We start from the raw sequence: 18616 nt of genomic DNA, 5'->3' as shown, positions 1-18616 counted from the left end.
ATTCCATTGAATTCCATTCCATTCCATTCCATTCCATTCCATTCCATTCCATTCCATTCCATTGAATTCCATTCCATTCCATTCCATTCCATTCCATTCCATTCCGTTCCATTCCATTCCATTCCATTCCATTCCATTTGAATTCCATTCCATTCCATTCCATTGAATTCCATTCCATTCCATTTGAATTCCATTCCATTCCAATCCATTCCATTCCATTCCATTCCATTCCATTCCATTCCATTCCATTCCATTCCATGGAATTCCATTCCATTCCATTCCATTCCATTCCATTCCATTCCATTGAATTCCATTCCATTCCATTCCATTCCATTCCATTCCATTCCATTCCATTCCATTCCATTGAATTCCATTCCGTTCCATTCCATTCCATTGAATTCCGTTCCATTCCACTCCATTCCATTCCGTTCCGTTCCGTTCCGTTCCGTTCCCTTCCGTTTCGTTCCGCTCCGTTCTACTCGGGTTGATTCCATTCTATTCCATTCCAGTCCATTCGATCCCATTCGATTGCATTCGATTCCATTCGATTCCATTCGATTCCACTCCATTCCATTCCATAGAATTCCGTTCCATTCCATTCCATTCCATTCCATTCCATTCCATTCCATTGAATTCCATTCCATTCCATTCCATTCCATGGAATTCCATTCCATTCCATTCCATTCCATTCCAATCCATAGAATTCCATTCCATTCCATTCCATTCCATTGAATTCCGTTCCATTCCATTCCGTTCCGTTCCGTTCCGTTCCGTTCCGTTCCGTTGCGTTCCGTTCCGTTCCGTTGTGTTCCGTTCCGTTCTACTCGGGTTGATTCCATTCTATTCCATTCCATTCCAATCCATTCCATTCCATTCCATTCCATTCCATTCCATTCCATTCCATTCCATTCCATTCCATTCCATTGAATTCCATTCCATTCCATTCCATTCCATGGAATTCCGTTCCATTCCATTCCATTCCGTTCCGTTCCATCCCGTTCCGTTCCGTTCCGTTCCGTTGCGTTCCGTTCCGTTCTACTAGGGTTGATTCCATTCTATTCCATTCCATTCCATTCGATTCCATTCGATTCCATTCGATTCCACTCCATTCCATTCCATAGAATTCCATTCCATTCCATTCCATTCCATTTAATTCCATTCCATTCCATTCCATTCCATTGAATTCCATTCCATTCCATTCCATTCCATTGAATTCCATTCCATTCCATTCCATTCCATTCCATTCCATTCCATTCCATTCTACTGGTGTCCATTCCATTCCATTCCATTCCATTCCATTCCATTCCATTCCATTCCATTCCTTTCCATTCCATTGCATTCCATTGCATTCCATTCCATTCCATTCCATTCCATTCCATTCCATTCCACTCCACTCCACTCCACTCCACTCCATTCCACTCCACTCCACTCCGGTACATTCCATTCCATTCCATTCCATTCCATTCCATTCCATTCCGTGCTTCTCGGGTACATTCCGTTCCGTTCCATTCCATTCCATTCCATTCCATTCCATTCCGTTCCAGTGCACTCTACTCCACTCCACTCCACTCCACTCCACTCCGGTACATTCCATTCCATTCCATTCCATTCCATTCCATTCCATTTCCATTCCCATTCCATTTCCATTCCCGTTCCATTTCCATTCCCGTTTCTTTTCCATTCCCGTTCCATTTCCATTCCAGTTCCATTACCATTCCCGTTCCATTTCCATTCCCGATCCATTTCCATTCCCGTTCCATTTCCATTCCCGTTCCATTTCCATTCCCGTTCCGTTACCATTCCCGTTCCATTTCCGTTCCCGTTCCGTTTCCGTTGCCGTTCCATTTCCGTTCTCGTTCCGTTTCCGTTCCCGTTCCATTTCCATTCCCGTTACATTTCCGTTCCCTTTCCATTTCCATTCCCGTTCCATTTCCATTCCCTTTCCATTTCCATTTCATTCCATTCCATTCTGCTCGGGTACATTCCATTCCATTCCATTGCATTCCATTCCGTTCTGCTCCTGTCCATTCCATTCCATTCCATTCCGTTCCATTCCGTTCTACTCGGGTAGATTCCATTCCATTCCATTCCATTCCATTCCATTCCAATCCATTCCATTCCATTCTACTGGTGTCCATTCCATTCCATTCCATTCCATTCCATTCCATTCCATTCCATTCCATTGTATTCCATTCCATTCCATTCCATTCCGTTCCGTTCTACTCGGTTACATTCCATTCAATTCCATTCCATTCCGTTCTACTCGGGTAGATTCCATTCCATTCCATTCCATTCCCTTCCATTCCATTGCATTCCATTGCATTGCATTGCACTCAATTCCATTCCATTCCATTCCATTCCATTCCATTCCATTCCATTCCATTCCATTGAATTCCATTCCGTTCCATTCCATTCCATTGAATTCCATTCCATTCCATTCCATTCCATTCCATTCCATTCCATTGAATTCCATTCCATTGAATTCCATTCCATTCCATTCCATTCCATTCCATTCCATCCCATTCCATTCCATTCCATTCCATTCCGTTCTACTCGGGTTGATTCCATTCTATTCCATTCCATTCCATTCGATCCCATTTGATTCCATTCGATTCCATTCAATTCCATTCGATTCCATTCCATTCCACTCCATTCCATTCCTTTGAATTCCATTCCATTCCATTCCATTCCATTCCATTCCATTCCATGGAATTCCATTCCATTCCATTCCATTCCATTCCATTCCATTCCATTCAATTCCATTCCATTCCATTCCATTCCATTGAATTCCGTTCCATTCCATTCCATTCCGTTCCGTTCCGTTCCGTTCCGTTCCGTTGCGTTCCGTTCCGTTCCGTTGTGTTCCGTTCCGTTCTACTCGGGATGATTCCATTCTATTCCATTCCATTCCAATCCATTCCATTCCATTCCATTGAATTCCATTCCATTCCATTCCATTCCATTCCATTCCATTCCATTCCATTGAATTCCATTCCATTCCATTCCATTCCATTCCATTCCATTCCATTCCATTCCATTGAATTCCATTCCATTCCAATCCATTCCATGGAATTCCGTTCCATTCCATTCCATTCCGTTGCGTTCCGTCCCGTTCCGTTCCGTTCCGTTCCGTTGCGTTCCGTTCCGTTCTACTCGGGTTGATTCCATTCTATTCTATTCCATTCCATTCGATTCCATTCGATTCCATTCGATTCCACTCCATTCCATTCCATAGAATTCCATTCCATTCCATTCCATTCCATTGAATTCCATTCCATTCCATTCCATTCCATTCTATTCCATTCCATTCCAATCCATTCCATTCCATTCCATTGAATTCCATTCCATTCCATTCCATTCCATTCCATTCCATTCCATTGAATTCCATTCCATTCCATTCAATTCCATTCCATTCCATTCCATTCCATTGAATTCCATTCCATTCCATTCCATTCCATTCCATTCCATTCCATTCCATTCCATTCCATTTGAATTCCATTCCATTCCATTCCATTCCATTCCATTCCATTCCATTTGAATTCCATTCCATTCCAATCCATTCCATTCCATTCCATTCCATTCCATTCCATTCCATTCCATTCCATGGAATTCCATTCCATTCCATTCCATTCCATTCCATTCCATTGAATTCCATTCCATTCCATTCCATTCCATTCCATTCCATTCCATTCCATTCCATTGAATTCCATTCCGTTCCATTCCATTCCATTGATTTCCGTTCCATTCCACTCCATTCCATTCTGTTCCGTTCCGTTCCGTTCCGTTCCCTTCCGTTGCGTTCCGCTCCGTTCTACTCGGGTTGATTCCATTCTATTCCATTCCAGTCCATTCGATCCCATTCGATTGCATTCGATTCCATTCGATTCCATTCGATTCCACTCCATTCCATTCCATAGAATTCCATTCCATTCCATTCCATTCCATTCCATTCCATTCCATTCCATTGAATTCCATTCAATTCCATTCCATTCCATGGAATTCCATTCCATTCCATTCCATTCCAATCCATAGAATTCCATTCCATTCCATTCCATTCCATTGAATTCCGTTCCATTCCATTCAATTCCGTTCCGTTCCGTTCCGTTCCGTTCCGTTGCGTTCCGTTCCGTTCCGTTGTGTTCCGTTCCGTTCTACTCGGGTTGATTCCATTCTATTCCATTCCATTCCAATCCATTCCATTCCATTCCATTCCATTCCATTCCATTCCATTGAATTCCATTCCATTCCATTCCATTCCATGGAATTCCGTTCCATTCCATTCCATTCCGTTCCGTTCCATCCCGTTCCGTTCCGTTCCGTTCCGTTGCGTTCCGTTCCGTTCTACTAGGGTTGATTCCATTCTATTCCATTCCATTCCATTCGATTCCATTCGATTCCATTCGATTCCACTCCATTCCATAGAATTCCATTCCATTCCATTCCATTCCATTGAATTCCATTCCATTCCATTCCATTCCATTCCATTGAATTCCATTCCATTCCATTCCATTCCATTCCATTCCATTCCATTCCATTCTACTGGTGTCCATTCCATTCCATTCCATTCCATTCCATTCCATTCCATTCCATTCCTTTCCATTCCATTGCATTCCATTGCATTCCATTGCATTCCATTCCATTCCATTCCATTCCATTCCACTCCACTCCACTCCACTCCACTCCATTCCACTCCACTCCACTCCGGTACATTCCATTCCATTCCATTCCATTCCATTCCATTCCATTCCGTGCTTCTCGGGTACATTCCGTTCCGTTCCATTCCATTCCATTCCATTCCATTCCATTCCGTTCCAGTGCACTCTACTCCACTCCACTCCACTCCACTCCACTCCGGTACATTCCATTCCATTCCATTCCATTCCATTCCATTCCATTCCATTTCCATTCCCATTCCATTTCCATTCCCGTTCCATTTCCATTCCCGTTTCTTTTCCATTCCCGTTCCATTTCCATTCCAGTTCCATTACCATTCCCGTTCCATTTCCATTCCCGATCCATTTCCATTCCCGTTCCTTTTCCATTCCCGTTCCATTTCCATTCCCGTTCCGTTACCATTCCCGTTCCATTTCCGTTCCCGTTCCGTTTCCGTTCCCGTTCCATTTCCGTTCTCGTTCCGTTTCCGTTCCCGTTCCATTTCCATTCCCGTTCCATTTCCGTTCCCGTTCCATTTCCATTCCCGTTCCATTTCCATTCCCTTTCCATTTCCATTTCATTCCATTCCGTTCTGCTCGGGTACATTCCATTCCATTCCATTGCATTCCATTCCGTTCTGCTGCTGTCCATTCCATTCCATTCCATTCCGTTCCATTCCGTTCTACTCGGGTAGATTCCATTCCATTCCATTCCATTCCATTCCATTCCATTCCATTCCATTCCATTCTACTGGTGTCCATTCCATTCCATTCCATTCCATTCCATTCCATTCCATTCCATTGCATTCCATTCCATTCCATTCCATTCCATTCCATTCCGTTCCGTTCTACTCGGTTCCATTCCATTCCATTCCATTCCATTCCATTCCATGGAATTCCATTCCATTCCATTCCATTCCATTCCATTCCATAGAATTCCATTCCATTCCATTCCATTCCATTGAATTCCGTTCCATTCCATTCCATTCCGTTCCGTTCCGTTCCGTTCCGTTCCGTTGCGTTCCGTTCCGTTCCGTTGTGTTCCGTTCCGTTCTACTCGGGTTGATTCCATTCTATTCCATTCCATTCCAATCCATTCCATTCCATTCCATTGAATTCCATTCCATTCCATTCCATTCCATTCCATTCCATTCCATTCCATTCCATTGAATTCCATTCCATTCCATTCCATTCCATTCCATTCCATTCCATTCCATTGAATTCCATTCCATTCCATTCGATTCCATGGAATTCCGTTCCATTCCATTCCATTCCGTTCCGTTCCGTCCCGTTCCGTTCCGTTCCGTTCCGTTGCGTTCAGTTCCGTTCTACTCGGGTTGATTCCATTCTATTCCATTCCATTCCATTCGATTCCATTCGATTCCATTCGATTCCACTCCATTCCATTCCATAGAATTCCATTCCATTCCATAGAATTCCATTCCATTCCATTCCATTCCATTGAATTCCATTCCATTCCATTCCATTCCATTGAATTCCATTCCATTCCATTCCATTCCATTCCATTCCATTCCATTCCATTCCATTCCATTCTACTGTTGTCCATTCCATTCCATTCCATTCCATTCCATTCCATTCCATTCCATTCCATTCCATTCCTTTCCATTCCATTGCATTCCATTGCATTCCATTCCATTCCATTCCATTCCATTCCATTCCATTCCATTCCATTCCATTCCATTCCGTGTTTCTCGGGTACATTCCGTTCCGTTCCATTCCATTCCATTCCATTCCATTCCTTTCCAGTGCACTCTACTCCACTCCACTCCACTCCACTCCGGTACATTCCATTCCATTCCATTCCATTCCATTCCATTCCATTCCATTCCATTTCCATTCCCATTCCATTTCCATTCCCGTTCCATTTCCATTCCCGTTTCTTTTCCATTCCCGTTCCATTTCCATTCCCGTTCCATTACCATTCCCGTTCCATTTCCATTCCCGATCCATTTCCATTCCCGTTCCTTTTCCATTCCCGTTCCATTTCCATTCCTGTTCCGTTACCATTCCCGTTCCATTTCCGTTCCCGTTCCGTTTCCGTTCCCGTTCCATTTCCCTTCTCGTTCCGTTTCCGTTCCCGTTCCATTTCCATTCCCGTTCTATTTCCGTTCCCGTTCCATTTCCATTCCCGTTCCATTTCCATTCCCTTTCCATTTCCATTTCATTCCATTCCGTTCTGCTCGGGTACATTCCATTCCATTCCATTGCATTCCATTCCGTTCTGCTCCTGTCCATTCCATTCCATTCCATTCCGTTCCATTCCGTTCTACTCGGGTAGATTCCATTCCATTCCATTCCGTTCCATTCCATTCCATTCCATTCCATTCCATTCCATTCCATTCCGTTCTACTCGGGTTGATTCCATTCTATTCCATTCCATTCCATTCGATCCCATTTGATTCCATTCGATTCCATTCAATTCCATTCGATTCCATTCCATTCCACTCCATTCCATTCCATGGAATTCCATTCCATTCCATTCCATTCCATTCCATTCCATTCCATTCCATTCCATGGAATTCCATTCCATTCCATTCCATTCCATTCCATTCCATTCCATAGAATTCCATTCCATTCCATTCCATTCCATTGAATTCCGTTCCATTCCATTCCATTCCGTTCCGTTCCGTTCCGTTCCGTTCCGTTGCGTTCCGTTCCGTTCCGTTGTGTTCCGTTCCGTTCTACTCGGGATGATTCCATTCTATTCCATTCCATTCCAATCCATTCCATTCCATTCCATTGAATTCCATTCCATTCCATTCCATTCCATTCCATTCCATTCCATTCCATTCCATTCCATTGAATTCCATTCCATTCCATTCCATTCCATTCCATTCCATTCCATTCCATTGAATTCCATTCCATTCCATTCCATTCCATTTCATTCCATTCCGTTCCATTCCATTCCATTCCATTCCATTCCATTTGAATTCCATTCCATTCCATTCCATTGAATTCCATTCCATTCCATTTGAATTCCATTCCATTCCAATCCATTCCATTCCATTCCATTCCATTCCATTCCATTCCATTCCATTCCATTCCATGGAATTCCATTCCATTCCATTCCATTCCATTCCATTCCATTGAATTCCATTCCATTCCATTCCATTCCATTCCATTCCATTCCATTCCATTCCATTGAATTCCATTCCGTTCCATTGCATTCCATTGAATTCCGTTCCATTCCACTCCATTCCATTCCGCTCCGTTCCGTTCCGTTCCGTTCCCTTCCGTTGCGTTCTGCTCCGTTCTACTCGGGTTGATTCCATTCTATTCCATTCCAGTCCATTCGATCCCATTCGATTGCATTCGATTCCATTCGATTCCATTCGATTCCACTCCATTCCATTCCATAGAATTCCATTCCATTCCATTCCATTCCATTCCATTCCATTCCATTCCATTGAATTCCATTCCATTCCATTCCATTCCATGGAATTCCATTCCATTCCATTCCATTCCAATCCATAGAATTCCATTCCATTCCATTCCATTCCATTGAATTCCGTTCCATTCCATTCCATTCCGTTCCGTTCCGTTCCGTTCCGTTCCGTTGCGTTCCGTTCCGTTCCGTTGTGTTCCGTTCCGTTCTACTCGGGTTGATTCCATTCTATTCCATTCCATTCCAATCCATTCCATTCCATTCCATTCCATTCCATTCCATTCCATTCCATTCCATTCCATTCCATTCCATTGAATTCCATTCCATTCCATTCCATTCCATGGAATTCCGTTCCATTCCATTCCATTCCGTTCCGTTCCATCCCGTTCCGTTCCGTTCCGTTCCGTTGCGTTCCGTTCCGTTCTACTAGGGTTGATTCCATTCTATTCCATTCCATTCCATTCGATTCCATTCGATTCCATTCGATTCCACTCCATTCCATTCCATAGAATTCCATTCCATTCCATTCCATTCCATTGAATTCCATTCCATTCCATTCCATTCCATTGAATTCCATTCCATTCCATTCCATTCCATTGAATTCCATTCCATTCCATTCCATTCCATTCCATTCCATTCCATTCCATTCCATTCTACTGGTGTCCATTCCATTCCATTACATTCCATTCCATTCCATTCCATTCCATTCCATTCCATTGCATTCCAAGGCATTCCATTCCATTCCATTCCATTCCATTCCATTCCATTCCACTCCACTCCACTCCACTCCATTCCACTCCACTCCACTCCGGTACATTCCATTCCATTCCATTCCATTCCATTCCATTCCATTCCGTGCTTCTCGGGTACATTCCGTTCCGTTCCATTCCATTCCATTCCATTCCATTCCATTCCGTTCCAGTGCACTCTACTCCACTCCACTCCACTCCACTCCACTCCGGTACATTCCATTCCATTCCATTCCATTCCATTCCATTCCATTTCCATTCCCATTCCATTTCCATTCCCGTTCCATTTCCATTCCCGTTTCTTTTCCATTCCCGTTCCATTTCCATTCCAGTTCCATTACCATTCCCGTTCCATTTCCATTCCCGATCCATTTCCATTCCCGTTCCATTTCCATTCCCGTTCCATTTCCATTCCCGTTCCGTTACCATTCCCGTTCCATTTCCGTTCCCGTTCCGTTTCCGTTCCCGTTCCATTTCCGTTCTCGTTCCGTTTCCGTTCCCGTTCCATTTCCATTCCCGTTCCATTTCCGTTCCCTTTCCATTTCCATTCCCGTTCCATTTCCATTCCCTTTCCATTTCCATTTCATTCCATTCCATTCTGCTCGTGTACATTCCATTCCATTCCATTGCATTCCATTCCGTTCTGCTCCTGTCCATTCCATTCCATTCCATTCCGTTCCATTCCGTTCTACTCGGGTAGATTCCATTCCATTCCATTCCATTCCATTCCATTCCATTCCATTCCATTCCATTCTACTGGTGTCCATTCCAATCCATTCCATTCCATTCCATTCCATTCCATTCCATTCCATTGCATTCCATTCCATTCCATTCCATTCCATTCCGTTCCGTTCTACTCGGTTACATTCCATTCAATTCCATTCCATTCCGTTCTACTCGGGTAGATTCCATTCCATTCCATTCCATTCCTTTCCATTCCATTGCATTCCATTGCATTGCATTGCACTCAATTCCATTCCATTCCATTCCATTCCATTCCATTCCATTCCATTCCATTCCGTTCCGTTCAACTCGGTTACATTCCATTCAATTACATTCCATTCCGTTCTACTCGGTTACATACCATTCCATTCCATTCCATTCCATTCCAATCCATTCCATTCCATTCCATTCCGTTCTACTCGTGTACATTCCATTCCATTCCACTCCATTCCATTCCATTCCATTCCATTCCATTCCATTCCATTCCGTTCTACTTTGGTACATTGCATTCCATTCCATTCCATTCCATTCCATTCCATTCCATTCCATTCCATTCCATTCTACTCAGGTTGATTCCATTCTATTCCATTCCATTCCATTCCATTCCATTCCATTCCATTCCATTCGATTCCATTCCATTCCATTCCATAGAATTCCATTCCATTCCATTCCATTCCATGGAATTCCATTCCATTCCATTCCATGGAATTCCATTCCATTCCATTCCATTCCATGGAATTCCATTCCATTCCATTCCATTCCATTCCATTCCATTCCATTCCATTCCATTGAATTCCATTCCGTTCCATTCCATTCCATTGAATTCCATTCCATTCCATTCCATTCCATTCCATTCCATTCCATTCTACTGTTGTCCATTCCATTCCATTCCATTCCATTCCATTCCATTCCATTCCATTCCATTCCATTCCTTTCCATTCCATTGCATTCCATTGCATTCCATTCCATTCCATTCCATTCCATTCCATTCCATTCCATTCCATTCCATTCCGTGTTTCTCGGGTACATTCCGTTCCGTTCCATTCCATTCCATTCCATTCCATTCCTTTCCAGTGCACTCTACTCCACTCCACTCCACTCCACTCCGGTACATTCCATTCCATTCCATTCCATTCCATTCCATTCCATTCCATTTCCATTCCCATTCCATTTCCATTCCCGTTCCATTTCCATTCCCGTTTCTTTTCCATTCCCGTTCCATTTCCATTCCCGTTCCATTACCATTCCCGTTCCATTTCCATTCCCGATCCATTTCCATTCCCGTTCCTTTTCCATTCCCGTTCCATTTCCATTCCTGTTCCGTTACCATTCCCGTTCCATTTCCGTTCCCGTTCCGTTTCCGTTCCCGTTCCATTTCCCTTCTCGTTCCGTTTCCGTTCCCGTTCCATTTCCATTCCCGTTCTATTTCCGTTCCCGTTCCATTTCCATTCCCGTTCCATTTCCATTCCCTTTCCATTTCCATTTCATTCCATTCCGTTCTGCTCGGGTACATTCCATTCCATTCCATTGCATTCCATTCCGTTCTGCTCCTGTCCATTCCATTCCATTCCATTCCGTTCCATTCCGTTCTACTCGGGTAGATTCCATTCCATTCCATTCCGTTCCATTCCATTCCATTCCATTCCATTCCATTCCATTCCATTCCGTTCTACTCGGGTTGATTCCATTCTATTCCATTCCATTCCATTCGATCCCATTTGATTCCATTCGATTCCATTCAATTCCATTCGATTCCATTCCATTCCACTCCATTCCATTCCATGGAATTCCATTCCATTCCATTCCATTCCATTCCATTCCATGGAATTCCATTCCATTCCATTCCATTCCATTCCATTCCATTCCATTCCATTCCATAGAATTCCATTCCATTCCATTCCATTCCATTGAATTCCGTTCCATTCCATTCCATTCCGTTCCGTTCCGTTCCGTTCCGTTCCGTTGCGTTCCGTTCCGTTCCGTTGTGTTCCGTTCCGTTCTACTCGGGATGATTCCATTCTATTCCATTCCATTCCAATCCATTCCATTCCATTCCATTGAATTCCATTCCATTCCATTCCATTCCATTCCATTCCATTCCATTCCATTCCATTCCATTGAATTCCATTCCATTCCATTCCATTCCATTCCATTCCATTCCATTCCATTGAATTCCATTCCATTCCATTCCATTCCATTTCATTCCATTCCGTTCCATTCCATTCCATTCCATTCCATTCCATTTGAATTCCATTCCATTCCATTCCATTGAATTCCATTCCATTCCATTTGAATTCCATTCCATTCCAATCCATTCCATTCCATTCCATTCCATTCCATTCCATTCCATTCCATTCCAATCCATTCCATTCCATTCCATTCCATTCCATTCCATTCCATTCCATTCCATTCCATTCCATTCCATTCCATTCCATTGAATTCCATTCCATTCCATTCCATTCCATTGAATTCCGTTCCATTCCACTCCATTCCATTCCGTTCCGTTCCGTTCCGTTCCGTTCCCTTCCGTTGCGTTCCGCTCCGTTCTACTCGGGTTGATTCCATTCTATTCCATTCCAGTCCATTCGATCCCATTCGATTGCATTCGATTCCATTCGATTCCATTCGATTCCACTCCATTCCATTCCATAGAATTCCATTCCATTCCATTCCATTCCATTCCATTCCATTCCATTGAATTCCATTCAATTCCATTCCATTCCATGGAATTCCATTCCATTCCATTCCATTCCATGGAATTCCATTCCATTCCATTCCATTCCAATCCATAGAATTCCATTCCATTCCATTCCATTCCATTGAATTCCGTTCCATTCCATTCCATTCCGTTCCGTTCCGTTCCGTTCCGTTCCGTTGCGTTCCGTTCCGTTCCGTTGTGTTCCGTTCCGTTCTACTCGGGTTGATTCCATTCTATTCCATTCCATTCCAATCCATTCCATTCCATTCCATTCCATTCCATTCCATTCCATTCCATTCCATTCCATTCCATTCCATTGAATTCCATTCCATTCCATTCCATTCCATGGAATTCCGTTCCATTCCATTCCATTCCGTTCCGTTCCATCCCGTTCCGTTCCGTTCCGTTCCGTTGCGTTCCGTTCCGTTCTACTAGGGTTGATTCCATTCTATTCCATTCCATTCCATTCGATTCCATTCGATTCCATTCGATTCCACTCCATTCCATTCCATAGAATTCCATTCCATTCCATTCCATTCCATTGAATTCCATTCCATTCCATTCCATTCCATTGAATTCCATTCCATTCCATTCCATTCCATTGAATTCCATTCCATTCCATTCCATTCCATTCCATTCCATTCCATTCCATTCTACTGGTGTCCATTCCATTCCATTCCATTCCATTCCATTCCATTCCATTCCATTCCATTGCATTCCAAGGCATTCCATTCCATTCCATTCCATTCCATTCCATTCCATTCCACTCCACTCCACTCCACTCCATTCCACTCCACTCCACTCCGGTACATTCCATTCCATTCCATTCCATTCCATTCCATTCCATTCCGTGCTTCTCGGGTACATTCCGTTCCGTTCCATTCCATTCCATTCCATTCCATTCCATTCCGTTCCAGTGCAATCTACTCCACTCCACTCCACTCCACTCCACTCCGGTACATTCCATTCCATTCCATTCCATTCCATTCCATTCCATTTCCATTCCCATTCCATTTCCATTCCCGTTCCATTTCCATTCCCGTTTCTTTTCCATTCCCGTTCCATTTCCATTCCAGTTCCATTACCATTCCCGTTCCATTTCCATTCCCGATCCATTTCCATTCCCGTTCCATTTCCATTCCCGTTCCATTTCCATTCCCGTTCCGTTACCATTCCCGTTCCATTTCCGTTCCCGTTCCGTTTCCGTTCCCGTTCCATTTCCGTTCTCGTTCCGTTTCCGTTCCCGTTCCATTTCCATTCCCGTTCCATTTCCGTTCCCTTTCCATTTCCATTCCCGTTCCATTTCCATTCCCTTTCCATTTCCATTTCATTCCATTCCATTCTGCTCGTGTACATTCCATTCCATTCCATTGCATTCCATTCCGTTCTGCTCCTGTCCATTCCATTCCATTCCATTCCGTTCCATTCCGTTCTACTCGGGTAGATTCCATTCCATTCCATTCCATTCCATTCCATTCCATTCCATTCCATTCCATTCTACTGGTGTCCATTCCAATCCATTCCATTCCATTCCATTCCATTCCATTCCATTCCATTGCATTCCATTCCATTCCATTCCATTCCATTCCGTTCCGTTCTACTCGGTTACATTCCATTCAATTCCATTCCATTCCGTTCTACTCGGGTAGATTCCATTCCATTCCATTCCATTCCTTTCCATTCCATTGCATTCCATTGCATTGCATTGCACTCAATTCCATTCCATTCCATTCCATTCCATTCCATTCCATTCCATTCCATTCCGTTCCGTTCAACTCGGTTACATTCCATTCAATTACATTCCATTCCGTTCTACTCGGTTACATACCATTCCATTCCATTCCATTCCATTCCAATCCATTCCATTCCATTCCATTCCGTTCTACTCGTGTACATTCCATTCCATTCCACTCCATTCCATTCCATTCCATTCCATTCCATTCCATTCCATTCCGTTCTACTTTGGTACATTGCATTCCATTCCATTCCATTCCATTCCATTCCATTCCATTCCATTCCATTCCATTCTACTCAGGTTGATTCCATTCTATTCCATTAAATTCCATTCCATTCCATTCCATTCCATTCCATTCGATTCCATTCCATTCCATTCCATAGAATTCCATTCCATTCCATTCCATTCCATGGAATTCCATTCCATTCCATTCCATGGAATTCCATTCCATTCCATGGAATTCCATTCCATTCCATTCCATTCCATGGAATTCCATTCCATTCCATTCCATTCCATTCCATTCCATTCCATTCCATTCCATTGAATTCCATTCCGTTCCATTCCATTCCATTGAATTCCATTCCATTCCATTCCATTCCATTCCATTCCATTCCATTCCATTGAATTCCATTCCATTGAATTCCATTCCATTCCATTCCATTCCATTCCATTCCATCCCATTCCATTCCATTCCATTCCATTCCGTTCTACTAGGGTTGATTCCATTCTATTCCATTCCATTCCATTCGATCCCATTTGATTCCATTCGATTCCATTCAATTCCATTCGATTCCATTCCATTCCACTCCATTCCATTCCATTGAATTCCATTCCATTCCATTCCATTCCATTCCATTCCATTCCATGGAATTCCATTCCATTCCATTCCATTCCATGGAATTCCATTCCATTCCATTCCATTCCATTCCATTCCATAGAATTCCATTCCATTCCATTCCATTCCATTGAATTCCGTTCCATTCCATTCCATTCCGTTCCGTTCCGTTCCGTTCCGTTCCGTTGCGTTCCGTTCCGTTCCGTTGTGTTCTGTTCCGTTCTACTCGGGATGATTCCATTCTATTCCATTCCATTCCAATCCATTCCATTCCATTCCATTGAATTCCATTCCATTCCATTCCATTCCATTCCATTCCATTCCATTCCATTGAATTCCATTCCATTCCATTCCATTCCATTCCATTCCATTCCATTCCATTCCATTGAATTCCATTCCATTCCAATCCATTCCATGGAATTCCGTTCCATTCCATTCCATTCCGTTCCGTTCCGTCCCGTTCCGTTCCGTTCCGTTCCGTTGCGTTCCGTTCCGTTCTACTCGGGTTGATTCCATTCTATTCCATTCCATTCCATTCGATTCCATTCGATTCCATTCGATTCCACTCCATTCCATTCCATAGAATTCCATTCCATTCCATTCCATTCCATTGAATTCCATTCCATTCCATTCCATTCCATTCTATTCCATTCCATTCCAATCCATTCCATTCCATTCCATTGAATTCCATTCCATTCCATTCCATTCCATTCCATTCCATTCCATTGAATTCCATTCCATTCCATTCAATTCCATTCCATTCCATTCCATTCCATTGAATTCCATTCCATTCCATTCCATTCCATTCCATTCCATTCCATTCCATTCCATTTGAATTCCATTCCATTCCATTCCATTCCATTCCATTCCATTCCATTTGAATTCCATTCCATTCCAATCCATTCCATTCCATTCCATTCCATTCCATTCCATTCCATTCCATTCCATGGAATTCCATTCCATTCCATTCCATTCCATTCCATTCCATTGAATTCCATTCCATTCCATTCCATTCCATTCCATTCCATTCCATTCCATTCCATTGAATTCCATTCCGTTCCATTCCATTCCATTGAATTCCGTTCCATTCCACTCCATTCCATTCTGTTCCGTTCCGTTCCGTTCCGTTCCCTTCCGTTGCGTTCCGCTCCGTTCTACTCGGGTTGATTCCATTCTATTCCATTCCAGTCCATTCGATCCCATTCGATTGCATTCGATTCCATTCGATTCCATTCGATTCCACTCCATTCCATTCCATAGAATTCCATTCCATTCCATTCCATTCCATTCCATTCCATTCCATTGAATTCCATTCCATTCCATTCCATTCCATGGAATTCCATTCCATTCCATTCCATTCCAATCCATAGAATTCCATTCCATTCCATTCCATTCCATTGAATTCCGTTCCATTCCATTCCATTCCGTTCCGTTCCGTTCCGTTCCGTTCCGTTGCGTTCCGTTCCGTTCCGTTGTGTTCCGTTCCGTTCTACTCGGGTTGATTCCATTCTATTCCATTCCATTCCAAACCATTCCATTCCATTCCATTCCATTCCATTCCATTCCATTCCATTGAATTCCATTCCATTCCATTCCATTCCATGGAATTCCGTTCCATTCCATTCCATTCCGTTCCGTTCCATCCCGTTCCGTTCCGTTCCGTTCCGTTGCGTTCCGTTCCGTTCTACTAGGGTTGATTCCATTCTATTCCATTCCATTCCATTCGATTCCATTCGATTCCATTCGATTCCACTCCATTCCATTCCATAGAATTCCATTCCATTCCATTCCATTCCATTGAATTCCATTCCATTCCATTCCATTCCAATTCCATTCCATTCCATTCCATTCCATTGAATTCCATTCCATTCCATTCCATTCCATTCCATTCCATTCCATTCCATTCTACTGGTGTCCATTCCATTCCATTCCATTCCATTCCATTCCATTCCATTCCTTTCCATTCCATTGCATTCCATTGCATTCCATTCCATTCCATTCCATTCCATTCCATTCCATTCCACTCCACTCCACTCCACTCCACTCCATTCCACTCCACTCCACTCCGGTACATTCCATTCCATTCCATTCCATTCCATTCCATTCCATTCCATTCCGTGCTTCTCGGGTACATTCCGTTCCGTTCCATTCCATTCCATTCCATTCCATTCCGTTCCAGTGCACTCTACTCCACTCCACTCCACTCCACTCCACTCCGGTGCATTCCATTCCATTCCATTCCATTCCATTCCATTCCATTTCCATTCCCATTCCATTTCCATTCCCGTTCCATTTCCATTCCCGTTTCTTTTCCATTCCCGTTCCATTTCCATTCCAGTTCCATTACCATTCCCGTTCCATTTCCATTCCCGATCCATTTCCATTCCCGTTCCTTTTCCATTCCCGTTCCATTTCCATTCCCGTTCCGTTACCATTCCCGTTCCATTTCCGTTCCCGTTCCGTTTCCGTTCCCGTTCCATTTCCGTTCTCGTTCCGTTTCCGTTCCCGTTCCATTTCCATTCCCGTTCCATTTCCGTTCCCGTTCCATTTCCATTCCCGTTCCATTTCCATTCCCTTTCCATTTCCATTTCATTCCATTCCGTTCTGCTCGGGTACATTCCATTCCATTCCATTGCATTCCATTCCGTTCTGCTCCTGTCCATTCCATTCCATTCCATTCCGTTCCATTCCGTTCTACTCGGGTAGATTCCATTCCATTCCATTCCATTCCATTCCATTCCATTCCATTCCATTCCATTCCATTCTACTGGTGTCCATTCCATTCCATGCCATTCCATTCTACTGGTGTCCATTCCATTCCATTCCATTCCATTCCATTCCATTCCATTCCATTGCATTCCATTCCATTCCATTCCATTCCATTCCGTTCCGTTCTACTCTGTTCCATTCCATTCCATTCCATTCCATTCCATTCCATTCCATTCCATTCCATTGAATTCCATTCCATTCCATTCCATTCCATTCCATCCCATTCCATTCCATTCCATTCCATTCCGTTCTACTCGGGTTGATTCCATTCTATTCCATTCCATTCCATTCGATCCCATTTGATTCCATTCGATTCCATTCAATTCCATTCGATTCCATTCCATTCCACTCCATTCCATTCCATTGAATTCCATTCCATTCCATTCCATTCCATTCCATTCCATTGAATTCCATTCCATTCCATTCCATTGAATTCCATTCCGTTCCATTCCATTCCATTGAATTCCATTCCATTCCATTCCATTCCATTCCATTGAATTCCATTCCATTCCATTCCATTGAATTCCGTTCCATTCCATTCCATTCCGTTCCGTTCCGTTCCGTTCCGTTCCGTTGCGTTCCGTTCCGTTCCGTTGTGTTCCGTTCCGTTCTACTCGGGATGATTCCATTCTATTCCATTCCATTCCAATCCATTCCATTCCATTCCATTGAATTCCATTCCATTCCATTCCATTCCATTCCATTCCATTGAATTCCATTCCATTCCATTCGATTCCATTCCATTCCATTCCATTCCATTCCATTCCATTGAATTCCATTCCATTCCAATCCATTCCATGGAATTCCGTTCCATTCCATTCCATTCCGTTCCGTTCCGTCCCGTTCCGTTCCGTTCCGTTCCGTTGCGTTCCGTTCCGTTCCGTTGTGTTCCGTTCCGTTCTACTCGGGTTGATTCCATTCTATTCCATTCCATTCCAATCCATTCCATTCCATTCCATTCCATTCCATTCCATTCCATTGAATTCCATTCCATTCCATTCCATTCCATGGAATTCCGTTCCATTCCATTCCATTCCGTTCCGTTCCAT

Source organism: Gorilla gorilla, chromosome 12, assembly GCF_029281585.2.
Source record: "Gorilla gorilla gorilla isolate KB3781 chromosome 12, NHGRI_mGorGor1-v2.1_pri, whole genome shotgun sequence".
Classification (NCBI taxonomy): Eukaryota; Metazoa; Chordata; class Mammalia; order Primates; family Hominidae; genus Gorilla; species Gorilla gorilla.
Note: the sequence above shows the minus strand (reverse complement) of the source record.